Source organism: Mustela nigripes, chromosome 13 (assembly GCF_022355385.1).
Source record: "Mustela nigripes isolate SB6536 chromosome 13, MUSNIG.SB6536, whole genome shotgun sequence".
NCBI lineage: Eukaryota > Metazoa > Chordata > Mammalia > Carnivora > Mustelidae > Mustela > Mustela nigripes.
Window position 1 is genome coordinate 141,129,941 of NC_081569.1, and position 23,166 is coordinate 141,153,106.

The 23,166-nt window shown below is 39.7% G+C and overlaps 1 long non-coding RNA gene, 8 other non-coding genes and 3 pseudogenes across 9 annotated transcripts; all 12 read left to right on the plus strand.

Annotated features, from left to right (window-relative positions):
* Positions 1-164: 164 nt before the first annotated feature.
* On the plus strand, positions 165-234 carry LOC132000528 (small nucleolar RNA SNORD113/SNORD114 family; annotated as a pseudogene).
* Positions 235-2,676: 2,442 nt separating this feature from the next.
* LOC132000484 (small nucleolar RNA SNORD113/SNORD114 family) lies at positions 2,677-2,748 on the plus strand. The gene has a single exon (XR_009399342.1). It is a non-coding gene; the product is annotated as a small nucleolar RNA SNORD113/SNORD114 family (small nucleolar RNA).
* A 1,562-nt stretch (positions 2,749-4,310) lies between these two features.
* On the plus strand, positions 4,311-4,382 carry LOC132000508 (small nucleolar RNA SNORD113/SNORD114 family). The gene has a single exon (XR_009399363.1). It is a non-coding gene; the product is annotated as a small nucleolar RNA SNORD113/SNORD114 family (small nucleolar RNA).
* A 2,475-nt stretch (positions 4,383-6,857) lies between these two features.
* Positions 6,858-6,929, plus strand: LOC132000490 (small nucleolar RNA SNORD113/SNORD114 family). Its single transcript, XR_009399348.1, has one exon. It is a non-coding gene; the product is annotated as a small nucleolar RNA SNORD113/SNORD114 family (small nucleolar RNA).
* Positions 6,930-9,343: 2,414 nt separating this feature from the next.
* Positions 9,344-9,412, plus strand: LOC132000506 (small nucleolar RNA SNORD113/SNORD114 family; annotated as a pseudogene).
* Positions 9,413-10,086: 674 nt separating this feature from the next.
* LOC132000523 (small nucleolar RNA SNORD113/SNORD114 family) lies at positions 10,087-10,161 on the plus strand. Its single transcript, XR_009399375.1, has one exon. It is a non-coding gene; the product is annotated as a small nucleolar RNA SNORD113/SNORD114 family (small nucleolar RNA).
* Positions 10,162-11,044: 883 nt separating this feature from the next.
* On the plus strand, positions 11,045-11,118 carry LOC132000521 (small nucleolar RNA SNORD113/SNORD114 family). Its single transcript, XR_009399373.1, has one exon. It is a non-coding gene; the product is annotated as a small nucleolar RNA SNORD113/SNORD114 family (small nucleolar RNA).
* A 1,240-nt stretch (positions 11,119-12,358) lies between these two features.
* Positions 12,359-12,438, plus strand: LOC132000526 (small nucleolar RNA SNORD113/SNORD114 family; annotated as a pseudogene).
* Positions 12,439-14,487: 2,049 nt separating this feature from the next.
* Positions 14,488-14,559, plus strand: LOC132000485 (small nucleolar RNA SNORD113/SNORD114 family). The gene has a single exon (XR_009399343.1). It is a non-coding gene; the product is annotated as a small nucleolar RNA SNORD113/SNORD114 family (small nucleolar RNA).
* Positions 14,560-15,059: 500 nt separating this feature from the next.
* On the plus strand, positions 15,060-17,090 carry LOC131999103 (uncharacterized). The gene is made up of 3 exons (XR_009399015.1): positions 15,060-15,141; positions 16,014-16,105; positions 17,010-17,090. It is a non-coding gene; the product is annotated as an uncharacterized LOC131999103 (long non-coding RNA).
* Positions 15,473-15,547, plus strand: LOC132000476 (small nucleolar RNA SNORD113/SNORD114 family). Its single transcript, XR_009399334.1, has one exon. It is a non-coding gene; the product is annotated as a small nucleolar RNA SNORD113/SNORD114 family (small nucleolar RNA).
* LOC132000478 (small nucleolar RNA SNORD113/SNORD114 family) lies at positions 16,457-16,532 on the plus strand. Its single transcript, XR_009399336.1, has one exon. It is a non-coding gene; the product is annotated as a small nucleolar RNA SNORD113/SNORD114 family (small nucleolar RNA).
* Positions 17,091-23,166: the final 6,076 nt, after the last annotated feature.

Below are 23,166 nucleotides of genomic sequence, written 5' to 3' on the forward strand. Positions count from 1 at the left end.
AATTAACCAAAAAGATATGTTGATGTGAGAACAATTCTCTATGCAGATTGGGGTATGGTGACTCTTGCATTATTCTGAATAATAAAGTTTTAAATCATTGTTAGTAAATGAGCGAGTGAGTCAGTAAACAGTGCAGAATCAAGGAAGGTAAAGAAGGGCCGTCCGGGGCCGATGATGACCCCCGGTGGCGTCTGAGTCCTCCGCGATGAGTTCTCTCTGAATTCCGAGGGCCAGCACACCAGGAAATGTAGCCTATTCCCATCGTTTGACGGGATCTTATACACAGGAGTCAAGAACAGATGAGGATCTTGTTTTTAGTTGTGTTCATGTGTTTTTATTCTATTAGTATATTTGGATAAGATTTTTTTTAATAAAGATTTTTATTTATTTATTTGGCAGACAGAGATCACAAGTACGCAGGGAGGCAGGCAGAGAGAGAGAGGAGGAAGCAAGCTCCCTGCTGAGCAGAGAGCCCGATGTGGGCCTCGATCTCAGGACCCTGAGATCATGACCCAAGCCGGAGGCAGAGGCTTAACCCACCAAGCCCCCCAGGCGCCCCTGTCCATTTATTTCTTAATGGGTATCACTGCTTTCAATGGCTATTACTGATACAACTTGCTTGGTCACAACCTTTAACAGTGAGACAATGTTCTGCCCTCTAGTTCTTTACATATTTATTTGTATTTGCTTAATAGTTCCATCATTAGTCCATTAATAACAATGAATCTGTGTGCACAAAATCACTATGAGAGTATGATCTTTGTACATTCCAGATATACATTCACTGAAACAATTCCAAAAAAGGGAATAGACTAATTAATTTCCATGTTTGCCATTCAGACATGAGCAGTCACGTTTGGGCCTCATTACAGTCACTAATGTCTACATGTTTTTATTGAATTAATTCATCAATTAACTAACAACAATACAATAAATGCTTGGAGACCACAAAAACTTGAAACAAGAGTCTTAAATATATCCAACATTTGTCTTTAGAATTATTTCCTACTGACAGTATCTTTCATTAATTAACCAAAATGTTGCCTATATAGCTTAATTACTATAATGCTTCTTATTAGCCTCAAATTTACTATCTGGCTATGGTTGTGATCCTTAACTTTATATCACATTATTAATTGTGCAGCTAAAATCTAGTTTTAAAAGACCACCAAACCAAGTAAAGAATTCTGACTGTTCTTGTTTCCTATGCTCTTAATACATAGATGCAACCACAAAGCTCGTGGCTTTGGGGGAATGTCCGAATCAGCCGAGGGGGGTCATTTCAAGGAGCACAAGGCAGAGCCGATGATCAAAAAACTGAGACCTTATGATCATTGGCCCCCACATTCCACCTTTTATCCCGTCCATCGTGAATAAGCAATGAATTGGGATAACATGTATTTTATTTTTCTTAGGAAAATGAACAGTATCAGTCTTGTAGCAGACAGCATGAACACTGATGGTTACTTAGAAAGAATAACACCATCCTACCATGTATTTCCTAATAGACATTTGTTTGCAAAATATATTAACAGTGTTTCTTGTCTAACCACATATTTCTGTAACTGGACAATATTGTGCCCACTTCATACTTACTTATTTATTTATTATTTCATTGATCCAATTAAAAAAATAGAATATATCAGCATAAAAGACCCAAAAGGAGATTATAGATTTATTTACAAAATACTTTTCCATGGGGCACCTGGGTGGCTCAGTGGGTTGAGCCTCTGCCTTCAGCTCAGGTCATGGTCTCAGGGTCCTGGGATCGAGCCCCGCATCGGGCTCTCTGCTCAGCAGGGAGCCTGTTTCCCCCTCTCTGTCTGCCTCTCTGCCTACTTGTGATCCTCTCTCTGTCAAATAAATAAAATCTTAAAAAAAAAAAAGAAATGGGCAAAGTTCTCACCTCTTTGAGGTCGTATATACTTTGATAAGGAAGAGTGAATTTTATTCTTTTTGGTAGTGAAATTGAGTTTTCCCTTTTGTAAGACAATATATACATATTAAAAACAATAAATGAATCCTGACTCTGAAATATGGGGCACAAGGGTCAGTGGCAGTTGGGGGTCAGTGGCTGTTGGGTTTCAGTGTTTTCTCTGTCACCCGCTCTGCTCTGTCATCCTCGGAATGGATTCCTTGGAGCTGCGTGAAGCATCTTTTCCATGGTCGTGAGCTACTGGTTTCCTCTACAGAAGAAGAGGACAGAGGTTAATGTGAGTAATAGTTAAAATTCTTTTCTTGGTTTTCATATTTTTTTTAAGTGGTCTCCATGCCCAATGTGGAGCCCAACGTGGGGCTTGAACTCACAACCCTGAGGTCAAGACGTGAGCTGAGACAAGGAGTTGGCCGCTTCACCAACTGAGCTGCTCAGGCACCCCTCCCGGTGTTGTCTTAAAGGCTATTCACTTATTATTAAAAAGCCTGAAATACAATTTAAAAAAGGCAACTGTATCTCAGTGATAAATATGGAGCACATGAAACACTGATGAATCCATGTGTAGAAAACTGAGGATAATTAATAAAAGAGATTCATTGATACGAGAGTAATCTATGTACGGATTAGGGATACCAGGGCTCTTCTGGGGTTTTGTTTTTCATAGTGTTCAGAAATGATTGTTAATGAATTCATGTTTTAATCAATAAATAGAAATGAATGAAGAAAAAGAAGGACCGTACTGGATCGATGATGACTGCTGGTGGCGTATGAGTCGTGTACGATGAATACGTGTCTGGAACTCTGAGGTCCAACACGAGAGACATACGGTCTTTCTCTTCATACATTTATGTTCTTGTTAAAATTGGATCATTGAGGGGCGCCTGGGTGGCTCAGTGGGTTAAGCCTCTGCCTTCGGCTCAGGTCATGATCCCAGGGTCCTGGGATCGAGCCCCGCATCAGGCTCTCTGCTCTGCGCTGAGCCTGCTTCTGCCTTTCTCTCTGCCTGCCTCTCTGCCTGCTTGTCATCTCTGTCTGTCAAATAAATAAATAAAATCTTTAAAAAAAAAATTGGACCATTGAAATACAGCTGTGGAACCGTGTATTTAAAAAAGCTGAATTGTAGAAGCCTGGTCCAATTTAAAAAATACGTGGGAGACAAGAAATACTAGCACTTTATTTTGAAAACATTGAAGTCCAGAGAGAAATGTATGGTAACTGAGCGTAACGTCTCTGAAGGAAAGTTGCAGGCAATGTTTATGATCTAGGTCAGCGTGAAGTTCAACGTAGGTTCGTTTTCTTATGAGAAAAATGAAATAGACTTCAAATAATGATTGCCTAAATGCCTGACTAAATGAAAGATGTAAATCAAGGATAAATGGAAGAACGTCTCCTTTTTTATCATCTTCTCTGCTCTGTACTCCTCAGAACGGACGCGCTCCAGCTTATTGCAACATTCAACAGAGGTCACGACCCTCTGGTTGTGTCTGTGTTTTAGGAGTGTGGAGACCGTGTGAGTAAGAGTCCAGGTTCTTATCTTGGCTTGTGTGGTGTGTTTCAGGCCACTTACTGTGTTATTCAAAAGAATCCAGAAGTACTGTTAAAAATATCAAGGAAGCTAAACTATGCCAATGTTATTATTAGGTTGATATGAAGCATTATTTTATTAATCCTTTTTATTTATTTCATATATTTCATTTTATTGGCTATTTTATTTTGTGTTATATAGTATAACTACATTTTAATGTATTTATTATTTTATTAACCTTTTATGTATTTATGTAGTTACATGTTCTATCACATACTTACATATTTTATTATACAATTATGTATAACATATAAAATTATTTATATATGAAATATATGATATAAAGATAAAAATAAATATCTAAATCCTGAGCCTGTGAAGTAAAGAGCAAGGATCAGTGGCAATTAAATCTCATTTTTTAACCTTGCTCTGCTCTGTCCTCCTCAGAATGGATGCGCTCGGCTGATTTCATACCTTCGTGGGTGTGAATTCTGTGGTTCCCTCTGCGTGGTTGAAGGATGCAGGTTCATGTGAGTAACAGTTGAAGTTCTCTTCTAGGTTAAGTGGTTTTCTTAAGGTAATTCACTGTATTATTTAAAAGTACAAAATGTACTTGAAGGCAATGTCTCTCAGTGATAAATACAGGATATATGAAAATTAAATTAATTAATCCACGAGTGGAAAACTGAGGATAATGAGGGAAAGAGACACATTGATCTAAGAATCATCTATGTACAGATTAGGAATGCAGTAACTCTTCTCGGGTAATGGTGAATCATAGTGTTTAGAAATTATTAGTAGCAAATTAATAATTTAATAATTAAACAAAGAGAGAAGAATGGAGGACATTGGATCGGTGACGGCCGCTGGTGGCGTCTGAGTCGCGTACGATGAGTACGTGTCTGGAACTCTGAGGCCCGATAGAGAAAATCTAGTCTCTTCCCGTTGTCTGAAGAGATTCTCTAGACCCCTATCAGGAATATACAAAGATCTTGTTTTTGGTCTTAGAGTTCAAGCATTTTCATGCTATTATCATAACTGGATCAGTGAGAGAATCTGTACATAAATGTATAAATTGATATGAATGAGTGAAGGATTGACCAGTTGTAAAACTATTTGATTATGCAAGAAATACTGTTAACATCCTGTGAAGACCCTGGGCTTCCTTTAGAACTCGATGGTACTGGACTGTTGCATGTACCGTTAAGGATGCCCTACATAGTGTAAGTCATAGGTCATGTTTGGATTCTGGGTCAGTGGTAAAATCAAAGGTGTTTTCTTAAAGAGAAAAACAATATAGGGAATTAGTTTTTAATCATATATTTATCTAACCCAATAGTACCAAAATATTCTCATCTTACTATGTCTTCCATATAAATATTATTAATAAAATATTTTACATTCTTTTGTAAAAAAGAAAAGAGAGAGAAAAACAGTATTTATACCAAGTTAGTGACTACCTGTGTGCTTTACGAAATGAGAAGCAGGAAACACTGCAGAGAATGTCTCACTTTTTTGTCATCTGCTCTGCCTTGCACTCCTCGAACAGACACGGGGACCTGCCGTAAGGATCCGTCCCTCTGATCATGAGCTCGAGGGTGGAGGTGCAGGAGTCTGGAGATGAGTGTGAGTGATAATCAGACTTCTTACCTTTATTCTGGTATTTTGCTTATAGATATTCGTATTAGTAAAAAGTGGGAAATAGAGTCAAAGAATGTGAACCGTATGCTAGTAAAATTGCAGGATTCATAAGAAGTATTATTTCGATTAAGAGAAACGGAGGTAGATCATGGCAGACATCTCGTGAGAATGACTCTAGTCACATACGAGGGGGCTCAAGACCTTGTTTTATTTTTAATAGTAGAGTTTCAGAATTATAATTAGTGAATTAACGAGTTAATCAATCAACAATATGGAAATGAGTGAAGAGAAAGTGGTCTTTTCGGGGTCAGGGATAAATGTTGGCATAGGAGTCCTACCTGATGCGTGGTGTGCGTCTGGACCACTGGGGTCCAACACAAGGGAAATGCAAGGTTTTTTTTTTTTTTAAATTATCAACCTGCTCTGATCGGTATCCTCAGAATGAACCCACGTGAGCTGATTTAAGCACCTTCAAGGTCATGTGCTCTCTGGTCACATCTGTGGTGTACAGGGACGTTGGAAAGACCAGTGTGCGTAATAGTGTTTGAGCTTAGCTGGTTTGTTTAAGGGCATTCAGTATATTATTCCAAATATTAAATGTAGCCAAAGAAGGCAGAATATGCCAGCCTTAAATATCAAATCGATACGAGACATTAAATTGGTGAATCCATAAATGTAAACCTTGAGGTCAGTTTTTGAAACCGAGTCAGTCTCTGGAGAAGATTGTAGAGATACTCAGGATATTCAGGGATCTTCTCTTTATTTATTTTTTAATTTTGTGTATCTATTAATTTTGTTAAGCCATAAGAGTTTATGAGGATGAACAGAAAGAGGCCTAAGCAGGGGCCAGTGGTGATGAACAGTGGACAGCGAGTTCTGTATGTCTGGAGAACGAAGTCCAACATTGTGAATTCTGTTTGTGTAACCCTAGAGACCGGTGTCAGGAATATCCCCAAAGTAGGTATTGGGTTTATAGATTTAGATTATTATTGTTAATAGACTAAGTATAGGACCACTAAAGAAATACAAATAATAAAGAAAGGGCAAAGCATTGTTTAACTCGAACATTTGCGGACAGCTTGGAGATCTTATTAGTTTCATTTGAAAACACTGAAACTCATTAAGGAACAAAGGGATCAGGACTGTTACTTGAAAAAAAAAAAGGATGGTCATCTGTTGGTCCGAGGATCGTATTAACATAGATAATTACGGGTCCGGTGTTCTTGTTGTTGTATGTCTGTTTCAAGTTTCCTGCTGTTCATTTTGTGAAGATAAAATATCTGCACGAGGAATACTTTATAAATCCTAAATGAGTGGGCGAGAATATGGAAATCAAGGGTCAACGGGAATAAGAATTTAACTTTTCTTTTTCCTTTTAATCATCGCCTGTGCTTTGTCCTTCTCAGAATGGGCAAATTTAAGTAGTACGGCCTGGTGGCCTAGAGAGCAGTGCAATAAGAGTCAATGCTGTCATCTGGGGTTTTTGTTTTTTTTTTCAGGGTCTTCACTGTAATTTTTAAAAGTGCCGTATTTAATAAAGATGGTCACTTATAGCCCGGTGACAAATACTGAAATAACATGAAACATAAAAACGTAGGGTGTTAAAAGAAAGAGATATATTGATGTGAAAATAATTCTGTAGGCACAATAGGGATTTCAGGGTTTCATATTTTTGGTAATTGGGTTTCAGAATAATTAGTGAATCAATCAGTGAATGAATAAACACTGTAGAGATGAAGAAAACAGGTACAACATTGGATCGATGATGACCGCTGGTGGCGTATGAGTCGCGTACGATGAATACGTGTCTGGAACTCTGAGGTCCAATGCAGGTGGTTGCGGGTGCACAGTCCCCATGCCCCCCTTTTGAGTGGTCCTTCAGACACATGTCAGGAATATACAAGGATCTTCTTTTAGCCTTTACATTCGTGCATTTTCTATTTTTATTATAATTAGCTCAATGAAATCATAAATACATAGAGAAAGATGTAGTGGAACATTGTCCAGTTACTAAAATAGTTGGTTAGTAAGAAATACTGTTACTGTATCTTAAAAACAAATACCTACTGTTGAAGATACATATGTATCTTTTCTTTGACTATAGATGATATAGTTATTCTATGTATTAGTCAGTATTCATGTTTTCTGTTAAGGACAAGATCAATATTTTTCATTTGCTTAAGAAAAACAAAATATACATTATCCCAAACCACTGCCTACCTAAATGACGGACTGAGTGAAAGGTGGGATACAGGAGCGAAGGAACGTAAGGTCTCCATCTTTTATCCCCTGCTCTGTCTTGTACTCCTTAGAATGGTCACCATCAGCTGACGGAAGCGAACTACCCTAGTCGCCAGCTTCGTGGTCGAATCTGTGGGTGATAGCGTGGACCCCACTGCCAGTAAGAGTCAAAATTCTTTTCCTGGTTTGCTGGTTTTTCAAAATTGTTTTCACTCCGTTACTAAAAAGTGTGAAATACAATCAGTGATCGACCAAACGTACTTAAAAAGAAATACCATGTTAATATGAAGCATTATGTTAATAATCTTTGTAGGAAATTTTTGTATCAGTTGTACTTCAGTTAAAAAAAATAGGATAAATGTAAATGGATAAATTTGAAGAGGGTAAAACACTTTATTATTAAAATATATAATAAGGAAATATAATTGGAACGGGAAATAAAATGATCAGGTGTATATATCTTAAGTGAGAGTGATAGACATTGATAAGTAATAGATATTGATCGAGTCCATTAAAATTTGACATTTGATTTCTTAAGAGGAAAACAAATATTAACATTATTAAATGTCCAGATGACTATGCAAACAAATAATGGAAACTATGAGTCATTGGAGGGAAAGTCTCAATGTTTTCTCTGCTTAGTACTCTTCAGAATGGGTGCTGGAACTGATTTCCGCTTTGACCTCATTAAATAGTCATTGTGCCACTATAAGGAGAGACCAAGGTGAGTAATGGTCAAAGCTGTTGTCTTGGATTGGGTCATTTAAAATTGGGTCATATTAAAAATTATTAAATTAATTTAAAAGTATACCATGACCTAATGACCTAAAAGTGTACCATGACCTAAATATGACAGGAAACATTATATTTTAATCTGGAATGTGCAAGACTGAGCTCCATTAATGAAATATAGAGTCTGTGTGGGAAAAGATTCTGTGAAGTGATGTTAGGGATATTCAAGAACCTGTTCTAGTGTTTTTTATGAAGCATGTGCTATTACTGTTATTAATGAATTCATAATCTAATCGATGCTAATGTAGAAACAAAACCAGACTCAGTCATGACCAGTGATGATGACTGGAAGCTTGGCAGTCAAAGACGAAGAAAATGTGTCTGAAACTGGGAGTTCCTGGGTGGGTCATGGTCCCTCTGTTTCTTCCACTGAAATTGTTTCCATGAAGACATGTCAGGAATATACAAAAATCACATTTTTGTATTGATTTCATAGCCATAGATTAGTTATTGTTAATGGAATAATGATGGATGTGTTTAAAGAAATACAAATAAATCTATTAAGTAGGTGAACCATGGTTCAGTCATGATGTATGTGCTGAGGCATGAGATACCATTAATAAGTTTAAAACCATTTATACCCATTAAGAAACCAGCAGATCAGATGGCTGAGGGTCCATGTGGGCCATGATGAAGAAGACTGAATTTTATTTTTTTGGGTCAGTCTTTAGATTGTTTTATGCTTTTGCTAAGATAAAAAAAATCCCATATTAAGGAAAAGTAATGAATACCTAATTACTGCAATTCAGAAAGCAAGGATCAGTGGCAATTAGGTCTCTTTTTTTTTTTTTTTTTTTTCCCTTACCATCGATTCTGCTCTCTGTTCCTTAGAACGATGCAGTTGAGCTGAATTAGCATCTTTCAAGATCAAGAGCTCTGTGGCTGCTTCTGTCCGATAGGACAGAAATTAATGTGAGTAACAGTTGAGATGATTTACTTGGTTCCAGTGTTGTATTTTGAGATTAAAGAATGTGACTGTGTGTCAGTGGAAATATGGAATGTAGTTAACATTATTTTGATTAATCCATATAAGAAAAACAGGTCATTATGATACATATATTGAAGTGTGACTAATTCCATACATAAATGACAGACATAAAGACTCTTCGTGAGTTTTTATGAATGATAGCATTTAAAATTGTTGTTAATGAGTGAGTTCTACAATCAGTCAACCCCTAGAACTGAATGAAGAAAGAGAGGGACAGTGTTGGACCGATGATGACACTGAGCCTATGAGTCACATGTGATGAACACGTGTCTGGAACTCTGAGGTCCAACAGGAAAGAGATGTCGTTCGTTATATCTGCTTGAATTCGCTCTTGGAACTGTACGTCAGGAAGGGACAAAAAGAAATAATAGTATTGTAATTTGGAACGGACCACAAGTGGACCGTTCTATGAAATGCATTTTGTCCTTGATGAAAGGACAGTGTGGAACCATGTAAGGAACAGTTCGACATTTGATATATGCAGAAAAGTATATTACCATAATAAATTCTTAAATAAATGGGTGGCATAATCTGTGGACCAAGGGATAAACGTCTTAGTTTTTTATCATCTGTTCTGCTCTTTACTCCCAGAATGGACACACTTGAGCATACTTCAGGATTCACCTACAGTCCGTGATCTTGATGTTTGCGTCTGCCTCTTAGGAGCGTGGAGATCAGTGTGAGTAATAGTCAACATTCTTGTTTGGTCTGAGTGGGTCAAAGAAGGCCAGCCATACCAGTTTACCAGTTTACAATATCAGATGGATTGGAGGCATTAAAATGATTAACAAACACTAAGTGCAGTTAATGAGAATGATTTCGTCTGTTTATATATGATATTTTGGATGAATGTTAGGGATGGTGAAGGATCTTATTTCCTGGTGTGATTTGTATCTATTTCTTGATTAATGAATTAGTCAGTAAAGAAATGTAGATGAGAATGGGTGGAAAGACAGCCAGTCCTGGACCAGTGATGATGACTGGGGGTCCACGGGTCATGGATGGTGAATCACGGGAGTGTGGGACTCCGAGGGCCAATACGGAAGGAATCTAGTCTATTTCCCATATTTCAAGTCATACCGTAGGCAGATTTCAGGGTTATATAGTGAGTTTTTTCTTGGTCTTTGTGTTCATGAATTATAAAAATATAATCATGAAGGAATGAATGGCAGAATAAATTAGCAAATGTATGAATGAATAAAGATGAAGAGGGCAAAGCTTTGTTCATTACTAAAATATCTAGTCAGGAAAATGAATATTAATTTTCACTGGAGTGGATGATAAATGGACCGAGGGTATTACATCTTTGAATAAGGGTGACACGGACGGTGGTAGGTAGTAGTACCGGCCTGGGTCAGTTTCAAGTTTGATGACTATTGTGTTGAGAGAAAGAGAAATAAATTTTACTATAAATAAATACCTATAGGACTTGTACATTAAGTACGGAAAGTGTAGATCAGTGGAAAGAATGTCTCAGTCTTTTTACCATCTTTTCTGCTTGATACTCTTCAGAAACCAGCTGACTAAAGTATTCTTCTATCATTAAAGCTGTCACATTATCTCTGTTTTCAGAAAGACACCAAGGTAGAGTAAGAGTCAAAGTTCTTGTCTTTTTTTTTTTTTGGTCATTTGTGTGAGGCACTCACTGTATTATTTTAAAGTATTAGATTTAATTTAAAAGGTTATCTCTAGCCCATTGATTAATGAGATCTGAAACTTTGATTAATGATGTGCAATGTTGAAGTCCCTTAATGAAAAAGATGCGGTGTACTGAGAAAGATTTCTGTTGATAGATGTTAAGGGTGGGATTCGGGGATCTTGTGCTTGCCTTTTCATGAATCATGTATATTTTATGATTATCGGTGAATTAATGATTCCATACAGAGTAAGAAATGAATGAGGAAAAGAAGGAGGCTTCACATGGCCCATGGATGATGACTGGTGGCTTTGAGTCAGGGACAGTGAGTGAAATGTATCTGGAATTCTGAAGTCCAGTACAAAATGTAATTAGTCTGTTGATCTCTTCTGCTGGAAGTGGTCCTAGAAGCACAGGTCAGAAATGTACAAATAATCGTAGTCTTACTTTAGATTCCTAGATTTTGGGCTACTATTTATGGATCATTGACAGAACAATTAAACAAATAAAAATAAACAGATCAAAAAGAAGAGGGCAGAGCATTGTCCAGCTATGAACTTACGTGATAAGGCAGACAATAGTAGTAATAGAAATTGAAAACACCTGTACCCATTAAGGCATAAATGGAAAAAGAATTTTACCTCTTTAGTTTAGGATCATATAGACACTGATAATGTGAACGTCAAGTTTGGCTCTACAGGATCCATTCCAAATCGGAGGTTCTTCTTTTGTTAAGAGCGAAATATATATACATTATGAAAAATTGATAAATACCTTAGTAATTGAGTAAGTGAAATGTAGAAAACAAAAGTTATAGAGGATACGGTCTCAATTTTTAAAAGATCACTTGCTTTGTTTTGTGCTTTTTTAAAAAAAAAGATTTTATTATTTATTGACAGACACAGTGAGAGAGGGAACACAAGCAGGGGGAGTGGGAGAACCAGGCTCCCTGCTGAGCCAGATAGGGGCTCAATCCCAGGACCCGGGGATCCTGACCTGAGCGGAAGGCAGACGCTTAACTGGCTGAGCCACCGAGGCACCCCTGGTCTTTTTCTTACGGGAAAGGAAATCAAATATACCCAAAATAATGATTGCCAAAATGACCAACCAGGGTAAAAAGCGAGGTAGGTGGAGACAGTTTCTCAATTTTGTTATCATCTGCTGTGATACTCTGTACTCCTTAGATGGCCACTCTTGACCTGATTTAAGGATTCTCCCAAGGTCACAAACCATCTGGTTGCATCTTTGTGTTAGGAGCATGGAGAATAGTGGGGCAGTAGTCACAGTTCTTGACTTAGTTCGAGTGGTTTTTTAAGAAAATTATTCACTGCATTATTAAAAAGTATTGAATATAATCAAAGAAGGTCAACCCCGGTGATGTTTAATATCAGATTGATATGAAGCATTGCATTTTTTAGGCCATAACTGAAACACTGAGTTGAATTAAATGAAAGAGATTTAGTCTCTGGGTGAATGATTCTAGAGGTGGATGTTAGGGGTTTTTCAGGGACCTTATTTTTTGTGTGTTTGTGATTTACCTGCATTTCTTTATTAATTCATGAATAAACAAATGTAGATGAGAAAGAAGATGGGCAGTCATGGTCCAGTGGTGATAACTGTTGGCGTTTGAATCATAGGCAATGAACAGAACGCCTCACATGTTGGACCCTGAGGTCCAACACGAAAAGGCTAGTCCATTCACCATATTTTAAGACTGTTGATAGATTTTAACATTCTGCAGTCATCTTTTTCTTGGTCTTTGTGTTCATGAATTTTAAAAATATGATTATAAAAGAATCAATCACAAGAATAAATTCTCAAATGTATGAATGAATAAAGATGAAGAGGGGGAAACATTGTTCATTACTAAAATATATCGTCAGGAAAATGAATATTCATATTCACTGGAGTGGATGATAGATGGACCCAGTGCATTACAGCTTTGAGTAACGGTGACTTGGGGGCTGATAGGGAGTCGTCAGTAGCATGCTGGGTCAGCTGAGAGTTTGATGTTTATTGTACGGAGAGGAAATAAATACTACTGTACATTAATGAACACTTAAGTGACTGTGTACATGAACGATGAAAACTGGGGTCAGTGGGGAGAAGGTCTCATTTGTTTTAATCATTGTGTCTTCTTGGTACTCTTCAGAATGGATGGACTGAGCTGATTTTAGCTTTTGCCATAATTAAGATTATATTGTCTCTGTGTCAGAAAAGAGAGCAAAGTGAGTAATAGTCAAAGATATTAGCTTGGTTTTAATCATTGGTTTAAGAGTATTCCTAACATGTATCTAATAGATCACATCAAACCACGTCACCATTGTTAAAAAGTATTAAACAGAGGGGCGTCCGGGTGGCTCAGTGGGTTAGGCGTCTACCTTCAGCTCAGGTCATGATCCCAGGGTCCTGGGATGGAGTCCCACATCCAGCTCCCTGCTCAGCGGGGAGCCTACTCCCCCCACCCCCAACCTCTCCCCCCGCCTGCCTCTGCCTACTTGTGATCTCTGTCTGTCAAATAATTAAAATCTTTTTTTAAAAAAGTATTAAACAGAATAAAAAAGTTATCCATGGCACAAAAATAGATATAATAGAATCATTTGTTAATTAAACAAAAAAAAAAAAAAGCAAAAAACCTAGTATATGGGAAAGGATTGTATAGAACAGCATTAAGGATATTCAGGGATCTTGTGCTCATCTTTTCTTGAATAAATGTATCTTTTACTTATATCTATGAATTAATGATTTAATTGAGCACAAATGTAAAACACATGAAGAAAGTGTGGGTCTAGCATGGACCAGTTGTTGTGATTGGCGGTGTAGGAGTTGTGCATGACTGATACGTGTGCATGACTGACACGATACCTCGTCTATTTCCTGTTGGACGTGCTCTGTTAGACACGTGTTAGGAACAGACAGATACCATGTCCTCATTTTAGACTCATAGATTTAGTGTCACTATTACTAATGAATCAAAGTTAGAACCATCAAACAAATAGAGATGAGAAGGTCACGTGTTTTTCAGTTATAAACCTATGGGGTGATCAGGCAAAAAATTTTGCTAAAATTGAAAAAAATGATGCTCATTAAGAAATAAAGGGATTAAGAATGTTATCTCTGTGGTTGAAGGTCACGTAGATACTGTTTAGGAAGAGTCAGTTTTATTGTTCTGGATCAGATCCAAGTTTTAGGTTGTTCCTTTTGTTAAGAGAAAAAAAAATTATGGAAAATTAATAAATCAATGAGTAACTGAAATGCAGAAATCAAGGACCAATGAAGGTAAGATCTGTTTCTTTTTTTTTTTTTTAAAGTAATCACCTGTTCTCTGTACTCTTCAGAGCGGACCCATCTGAGCTGATTCAGCACCTTCGGTGGTCACAGGCTCTGTGGTCGCATACGTGTGCTGGCAGCATGGAGACCAGCGTGAGTAGCAGGCAAAGTATTTGTCTTGGTTTGGGAGGTGTTTAAAGAGTATTCAGTGTGTTATTAAAAAGATGGCCGATTGTACGGTTACAATAAATGTATGATCGAGATGGTGCATTTTATTATTACACATATGTAAAGCCAAGGTTAAGGGAAGAGATTGATGTGAGAATAATTTGCCATACAGATTAGGGACATAAAAACTCTTCTTGGGGTTTTGTAAATCATGGTGATTACACATTATTGTTCGTGCATTCATGGTCAAGAAACAAAGAGAAATGAATGAAGAAAAGGAGAGACGATACTGGATCGATGATGACCGCTGGTGGCGTATGAGTCGTGTATGATGAATATGTGTCTGGAACTCTGAGGTCCAGCAGGAGAGAATTCGAGTCTGTTCCCTTTGCTTAAAGCGATTTTCCATACAGAGGTCAGGGATACACAAAGATTTTTTTGGTCTTTTTGTGTGCTCATGGTTTTTTATTCCATTATTATTATTGGATAAGTGAATTGAGGAAAGAAAGAGAAAAAGAAAGAGTGAATGACAAGTGGAGGGAAGCACCGTCCAGTTATAAAATTATGTGACCAGGCAAGAAATGCTGTGGATATATATTGAAAACACTGAAGTCCAACAGCATATGACTGTTAGCCTCTTAGGTTAGGGAGAATATAGACAGTATACATTATGGACAGTTTTATGTTTTGGGTCCGTGGCAAGTTCAGAATTATTTTCTTAAGAGAAAATGAAATAAATACACTCGAAATTAACGATTGCACCCATGGCTGTCTAAATTAAAGAGGAAAGGCAAGGATCAATGGAGAGATGAGATGGCGTAATTTTTTTTTATCATCTCTTGTGCTCTGTACTCCGCAGAATGGGCGCGCGTGAGCTGATGTAAGCATCTTTCATGGTGTTGAGCTCCTGGTTCCATCTGTTTGTTAGGGGCATGGAGACCAATGTGAGTAATAATTAATGTTCTTGTATTGTTCTGGGTTAAGAGTATTCAAAATAAAATAACGAGTTTCAAAATAAAATCAAATAAGGCCAACCGTAGCCTAGTGGCAAATACAGGGTAGATCGGAAGCATGATATCAGTGGGTGCATCTATGAAAACCTGAAGATGTTGATGAAAGAGATACATTGATACGACAGTGATTCTATATACAGATTAGAGATATCAGGGCTCTTAGTTTTGTGAGTCATAGGGTTTACAAGTGTAGTTAGTGAGCTAGCAGATTCATCAGTAAGTATCATAGAAATTTCAGAAGGAAGAGAAAGTGGACTAAACTTGGATCAATGATGACGGCTGGTGGCGTATGAGTCTTAAACGATGAATGCTACGTGTCTGGAACTCTGAGGTCCAACCCAACAGAAATCTAGTCCATTCTCTCTTTTTGAAAAGATTCTAGAAAACAGATGTCAGAAGTATACAAGGATTTCACTTTGGTCTATATGTTCATGTGTTTTTTAAACTTGTTACAAATGGATCAGTGAAAGAACATTGAGAATGTGTTGGTAAAGATGAATAAGGTTAAGCCTTGTCCAGTTATAAAAATATATGAGAAGGCAAGATAAGCTGTTGATATTTACTGAAAAATCTGATATTCACTAGGAAGCAAATACTCCTTGACTAAGGATGATACAGACAGTGTTACCAATAGTCAGTGCCCCTGTTCTGTGCGGGTGACAAGACCTATACCGTTTACTGAAGAGAAGATAAAACGTTCTCTCAAATAAGTACGTCCATGACTGACTCAATAAAAGATGGAACTCAAGGGCCAATGCAGATAATGTCTTAACCTTTCTTTATCTCTTCCTGTGTTCTGTAAGCCGTGGAAAGGGTGCCCTTGAGCTGACGTAAGCATCCTTCAGGGCTGTGAGTGCCATGGTTACACCTCCGCACTGGGAACATGCAGACCCATGTGAGTAATAGTCAAGGTTGTTGTCTTGGTTTCCGTGTTTGCCTGTTTTTTTTTTTTTTTTAAAGGCATTCACTGTATTATTTTAAAAGTATGAAATATAATTTTTGAAGGTGAACCATGGCCCTGGTTTAGGGATGGGGCTGACGGAAGCATTGTTTTGAGTGATCCTTCCTCGCAACACCGAAGTAAAGTCATGAGAGAGGGTCGTGCCATGAGTAATAATTCTATAGACAGATGTTAGAGATATTTAAGGATCTTACTCTGGTGTTTTAGGACTTCAGGTAGTTCTTTCAGTATGATTGATGAATTAATAAAATTCATGTAGACACAGATTAAGATGAGGGCCAAGTCTGGATCAATGATGACCACTGGTGGCGGTATGAGTCATGAACGATGACTACTACATGTCTGGAACTCTGAGGTCCAACACTAAAGTCAGTAGAAATCGAGCCTATTCCTCTGTTGGGAAAAAAATCCTATAGATAGATGTCAGAGATACGTGAGAGTCTTTTGCTTCTAATTTTATGGCTCATAGATTATGATTATATTACTAGAAAAGAATCAGTGGAAGGATCACTAAAGTATCTAAAGGATTAAAGATGAACAGAGTGAGGCACATTCCAGATTATGAAAAGATGGGGTGAAGAAAACAATATTATGACTATAATCTGGAATGGATAAAAAGTGGACCAAGGGCGTGACCTTGGATTACATAGCCATTGATAAGTAATAATCAATGTTTTGCTCTGAATCAATGAACGGGAAGTTCAGTATTTGCTCTAGGAAAGCAAACACCACGATAAGTTAATAAATATTAAATGGCTGAGTAAATGAGAGGTGGAATGCAAAGCATCAATGGATAGAAGACCTCAAATTGTTTTCTTGTTGCTCTTACACTCCTCAGAATGGGGACTGCCATACCAGTTCTGGCATTCCGCCTGGCCTTGAATTCAGAGGTTGTCTTAGGAGCATGGAGACCACCAGTGTGTGTGAGTAATAGTTGGGGTTCTTGTCTTGTTTTGGGCAGTTTAAGGGTGGTGAATGCATTAGTAAGAAGTAGGAAATAAGGGACCTGGTTGGCTCAGCTGGGTAAGGGTCCAGCTCTTGGTTTTGGCTCGGGTCATGGTTTCTGGGTCATGGGATTGAACCTTGGAACTGGGCTCTCTGCTCACCTAGGAGTCTGCTTGAGAATCTCTCCCTCCCTCTGCCTCTCCCCCTGCTCATGCTCTCTCTAAAATAAATGAATACATCTTCAGTTAAAGAAAAGTAGGACATATAATCAAAGAAAGCCAAACACGATCAAGGAATAAACATGAGACTGATACGGAACATTATGTTGAGTTGTCCGTACATGAAACACTGAGGCCAGTTTAAGAAACAGACATGAGGGGCGCCTGGGTGGCTCAGTGGCTTAAAGCCTCTGCCTTCGGCTCAGGTCATGATCCCAGGGTCCTGGGATTGAGCCCCCTGTTGGGCTCTCTGCTAGGCGGGGAGCCTGCTTCCTCCTCTCTCTCTGCCTGCCTCTCTGCCTACCTGTGATCTCTCTGTCTGTCAAATAAATAAATAAAAATCTTAAAAAAAAATAAGAAACAGACATGCTATCTGTGGGAAATGATCTTATAGATGGAAATTAGGGATGTCAAGCCTCTTATTCTGGGTTTTTCCAAATTTATACTTCTTCATGAGTAAGTAGTAAATGAGTGAATGAATCAATAGGTAAAATATAAATGAAAAGAATTCACAAGCTTGGACCACTGACTGTGACTGGTGATGAATGATGAATGGTTTATGTCTGGACATCTGTATGGAAGGGTAAAGTCACTGTATTGTACACTTGAAACTAGTATTACACCATATGTTAACCAATGGGAATTTAATTAATTAATCAATTAATTTTGAAAAGATTTCATTTATTTATTTGGGAGAGAGAGCACAAGCAGGGGGAGCAGCAGGAAGAGGCAGCAGGGAGCCTGATGTGGGGCTTGATCCCATGACCCCGGGATCACAGCCTGATCCAAAGACTGACTTACTGAGTAAGTAAGTACTTACTTACGTACTTACTGAGCCACCCAGGTGCCCCTAACCAATTGGAATGTAAACAAAACCTTTAAAAATCAAAAAATTTAACAAGAGAATTCGTATTCATTTTCCCTTTCTTCCTCCTCATCTACTTTTCTACTCCACAGAAGGGGACACACTTGAGCTGATTTCTGTCATCAAGACCTTTATGGCTCATTGTGAGTACCAGTCTCAATTCTTGTCTTTGTTGGGGCTGTTTGTTGAGGGTATTAGGGTTGTCTGTGTGATTAAAAAGCGTGGAATGGAATCATGAAGGCCACTTAAGAGCCACTGATGAGACTGTGTCACAAATCAAGGTTCATGGGGCGCCTGGGTGGCTCAGTGGGTTAAAGCCGCTGCCTTCGGCTCAGGTCATGATCCCAGAATCCTGGGATCGAGCCCCACATCGGGCTCTCTGCTTATCAGGGAGCCTGCTTCCCCCTCTCTCTCTGCCTGCCTCTCTGCCTACTTGTGATCTCTGTCAAATCAATAAAATCTTGAAAAAAACAAAAACAAAAACAAACCAAGTTTCATGAGAAATCCGATTTAGCACAGCACACACCCTTTTATAAAAGAAATTCTAACCCTTTAGCTCTGCGGGTATGGGGCCCAGAGTCCGTTGTCTGCAGCTCTCCTCATTCTTATGGTGGGTGGTTTATTTAATGGTGCTCATTATATTATTAAAATGGATAAGCTAATACATTAATTAATAAAATGGAGGCCCATTCATGAGCCAGGTAGAAGAATGTGGCGTATATCACTGTTTTTGAGAAATTTCTGTCACAGTTCCTTCAAGTTCAGTAATTAAACCCCAAATCTGGTTTGTCAACATCCTCTTTACATTCTGCAGGCTGGATACCCCATAGCTAATTACATTGTTCTCCAGTCATGACAACCTTTGCCTTATCCTGTGGGAAGGAGCTTATTGTGCTACGTAAGTATCGAGTTCTTGGTTTGGTGGTTAGTTTGTAGGCTTTCATTGTATCAGTTAAAAAAAGAAAAAGCTCCCATCTGTCACCATGCGACACTATTACATACCCCTGACCATATTCCCGATGATCTGCCTTTTATTCTCATGACTTGTTCATTCCATAATTGGGGGTCTGTGTCTCCCACTCTTCACCCATTTTGCTCACCCTACCCCCGTCCTTCAGGGGACCATGTTTCTTCTCTCTGTGGATAGGTCTGACTCTGATTTTTGTTTATTCTTTCGGTTTGTTTTGTAGGTTCCACATAGAAGTGAAATCATACGCTATTTGCCTTTCTCTGACTTACTTTCCTTAGCATCATATCCTCTAGGAGCTGGGGCATCACTGTGCTGTGCGCTTGAAACTAAATATGACGTTATGTGTTGGCTATACCCAAATTAAAAAAAGAATACGGGAAATGTAAACAAAAAGTGAAATAAAACATAAATGTAATTAATGTTTAAAATGTCATGCATAGACCCAATGATGGAAATACGTTACAAGCCACAGTTCATCATTAATCCAATGTGGTGCAAAAGAAAGACAAGTAAAAAACTTAGTTTTTTTCATTCATTTCAAAACTTCAAGTCTCATTTTATGTTTGTCGCATTGATTATTCATTTATTTAACTCACTGATCAAACATTCCCTCTTCGTAAAGATCTAGGCTGTCACTCATTTCAGGGCTCAGTATTCTAGTAGTTGAATAGGGTGGTGGGCTCATGGTCATTCACCGTAACACTGAAAAACGGTTCAATGTAACATCTAAAAGTTAAATGCAGACAGGACATGCCTGGACCAATGATGTGAGTGGAATGCATCTGAATGAAAATTATGATCAGTCATTTTTTGAACCACTGAGGTCCACTGCACAAAGAGATCTACTGTATGACTTTGGGACAATGATAGGAAAGTTCAAGAACCTAGTTGAGAAGTGTTCATGAGTATTGATTTTATATTATTAGTGAATAAAGGAATGGGTCAATGGATATATTCAAATAGAAATAGAAATAGACCAATTTAGGGGCGCCTGGGTGGCACAATTGGTTAAACGTTTGCCTTCGACTCAGGCCAAGATCCCAGGGTCCTGGGATGGGGCCCCACATCGGGCTCCCTGCTTAGTGGGGAACCTGCTGTGTGCTCGCGCACTCTCTCTCTCTACTAAATAAAATCTTAAAGAAAAGGCCAACTTAAAAGATATGGTGTAAAGCAGGAATATTACTAATTCAGTTCTGATATACTTTGGCCCATTAAGAAAAAAAATACACAGATTAAGGTTGTTGCCACTTGGCGTAAGGAGCAGTGAGAGAGAGGCGTCTGATGGTCAGTGTTCAGCTCTTAGTTTGCAGCGGATTTTAGATGTTTTTTATGAAGAAAGAAAAAATTAAAATTGAACAAATGGGTAACTAAATGAGTGTGTGCCAAATAAGAACTAGAGCGAAAAGTATATTTTATTCCTTTTTACATGTGCCTTGTCCCCCTGAATGGCAACCCATTGGCTGTTTCAGTCATTATATTAAATGATGAAGATCCTGACTGGGACCAGCGTGGCCAAGGACAGTATAGATTGGGGTAAGTATAGAGTAAGTTTTTATTTTTGGTTTCATCCTTTTGTTCATGGGTAATGACTGTATTATTTAAAAAGAATAAATGGCTTTGTCCAATCATAAAATGAAATGGAAGAAGACCACACATGGACCAGTGAAAAACATTTGTCCCGATGAGGTCGTGCTTCATTCATTTTGCAGAACTGAAAAAAAAAAACCCAAAACAAACAGATCTCCGTTCAAAAAATAGATTTAGACTGCTCTCTCTGATTGAGAAGATTCTAGACTTTGTCGAGGGAGAAACGGGATCCGTGATGAGTGAAACAGAATGAATGATGCAGCAGGTTAGTGAATGACTGAGTCTTGGTGAAAACAAGAGGGACAATGTTGGTGAGATGCGGAGTATGCAGATGTGTTAGCAAGTTCACAGTGAGTTGAGGAACTAAGTGGACATGGGAATCAACGCATGATGAGTTAATTAACGCCTGGGTGAGACCATGTGTAAGTAGAAATGTCAAAAGGAGAGTGAGCGAGTCCATAAGTGAGTGAGTGAAAGACCAGCAGCCCAGGGAGTCAGTGAGTGAGGGTGAGTGCGCCAGTGGATGCGAGGAGGCATCCCCGACTCCCTGAACGAGCCCCTGGATTCCTAGAGATCGGAACATCAACATCAACCAGCAGTGAGGGAATGAATGAGCCTCTGAGTCCATTTGTGCATCAATGCGTGAGTGGAGTAACCCAATGAGTTAATAAGCCAAAGCGCGAGTGGGCCAAGAAATTAATAAATCAGCGAGAGAAGGAAAAAGTTGAGTGATTTAACTAATGAGTGAATAAATAAGTCCACGAATGGGGCCGATTAACGGGCCGACGCATTCGCAAGTGGACACAGGCGTGGAGCGGACGTGCGAGCGAGGGTGTGAGATCACGGATTAGCGAGCGAGCCAGTGGGTCGGGGGGGAGCGGATGCGGATGTCCTCCGAGAACCACTTCATTGAACGAGTGCGTGAACGGGGGAGTCGAGAAAGGAGTGAGTGAGTCAGTGGTCCACGTGTGGAGGCAGTGCGGGAGTGAGCTCACGCTGGGATCCCGTCCCCCGCTGCTCCAGGGGGAGCCTGTCGACCCGCTGGGGATGCCAGCACGTTGCAAAGGGCTCCAGCCGCACACCCATGCGCCTGCATCACGGGCACTGGCGTCCGTGCCATCACTGAATGGATGTGCCCCGAGCGCCAGGAACCGGGGTGCAGTCTTCTCTGGAGCCTGGGAGGCGCCCAGTGAATTATTGCTGAATGAACTAATGAAGAACTAAAAATACATACGCTTTTGTGGAACCAGGATGGCCCGTCTCAGCATGATCTGGGAACGGTCCTGCGGGGAAGCGCGCTCAGTGTCTCATGGTCTTCGGCTTACCCTCCCACGCAAGTCTGGATTCTCCCCTGGGTCCAGCTTCTAGTGTTCACTGCCAGGCAGTGAGACAGGATACTGGCAGTTCTGACTGGCCTGGACCCTGGCCCATCCTGGGGCAACATTGGCTTGCCATGGGGGAATGGAAGTCCTGGGTCTTCCCGAAAGCTGCCCTTGCCTCTGCCAAGACTAGAGGTCGAAAATAACCTGGTCTTGTTTTATAACCACTCCAGCAAGTGGGCCCAGCTCCTTGCCTGTGCAAGCAACCCGAGTTCCTCTGGTTGTCGTTGTAGGACTTTGGGTTAGACGTGAAGGGCCTCTAGACTAGTCTCAGCACTGCCTGCTCGATGAGGGTAACCATGGTCATAATTAACCTTATCTAGCAGGAGATTACTAGAAGGCCCACACTTGGGCACCTGGGTGGGAATAGAAGCCCCAGAACTCACCTAACGCCAGCTGTAAGCGATGGTTTCAACTGTACTTATTGGGAAGCTCCCAGATGAGACCCAACTAATACCCAGATTCCCCTGTCCCAGGAGAGTGACGAGGGCAACGAAGTTCTGGAAGAACACCAGTTGGGATGGGAGCCGCCAGCCCAGACCAGGCGTGATTAAGGCAGCAGACCAGGCCATCTTGCCTGGGATGGATGGGGAGAAAAGTGAGCTGCAACGCCTTTGCTCTCTGGGGGGTATTTGCCCAAGACCCGCCCTCCACTCCCCCGCCCCCCAGAAGCTCCCTCCTGCAATATAGGCTGTAGTTTCATACCTGCTTTACAGCTGACACCGATCACCCCTCTTCCTCTCTTGTCTTGCCGGCTCCTGACCCTGGATTCCATCTCTCACTCCTGGTTTTGCATCCTTTGGTCTTGGTGACGGAACTTGGTCATTTGGTTTGGAATATGGCTTCCTCCTTCCTGATGATTGGATCTCCGCTCAGATCACTGGCCTTTCCACCTCAGAGTGAATCAGGTAGTCGCGCCCGCACCCCCTCCCCCTGTTCTTAATTGTGGACATTTGGGACCCTAACTTTGATTCTTCGGGGCAGTGAGCACTCCGGGACCCCTGAATGCTGAGGGGGCAGTGGGATGAACC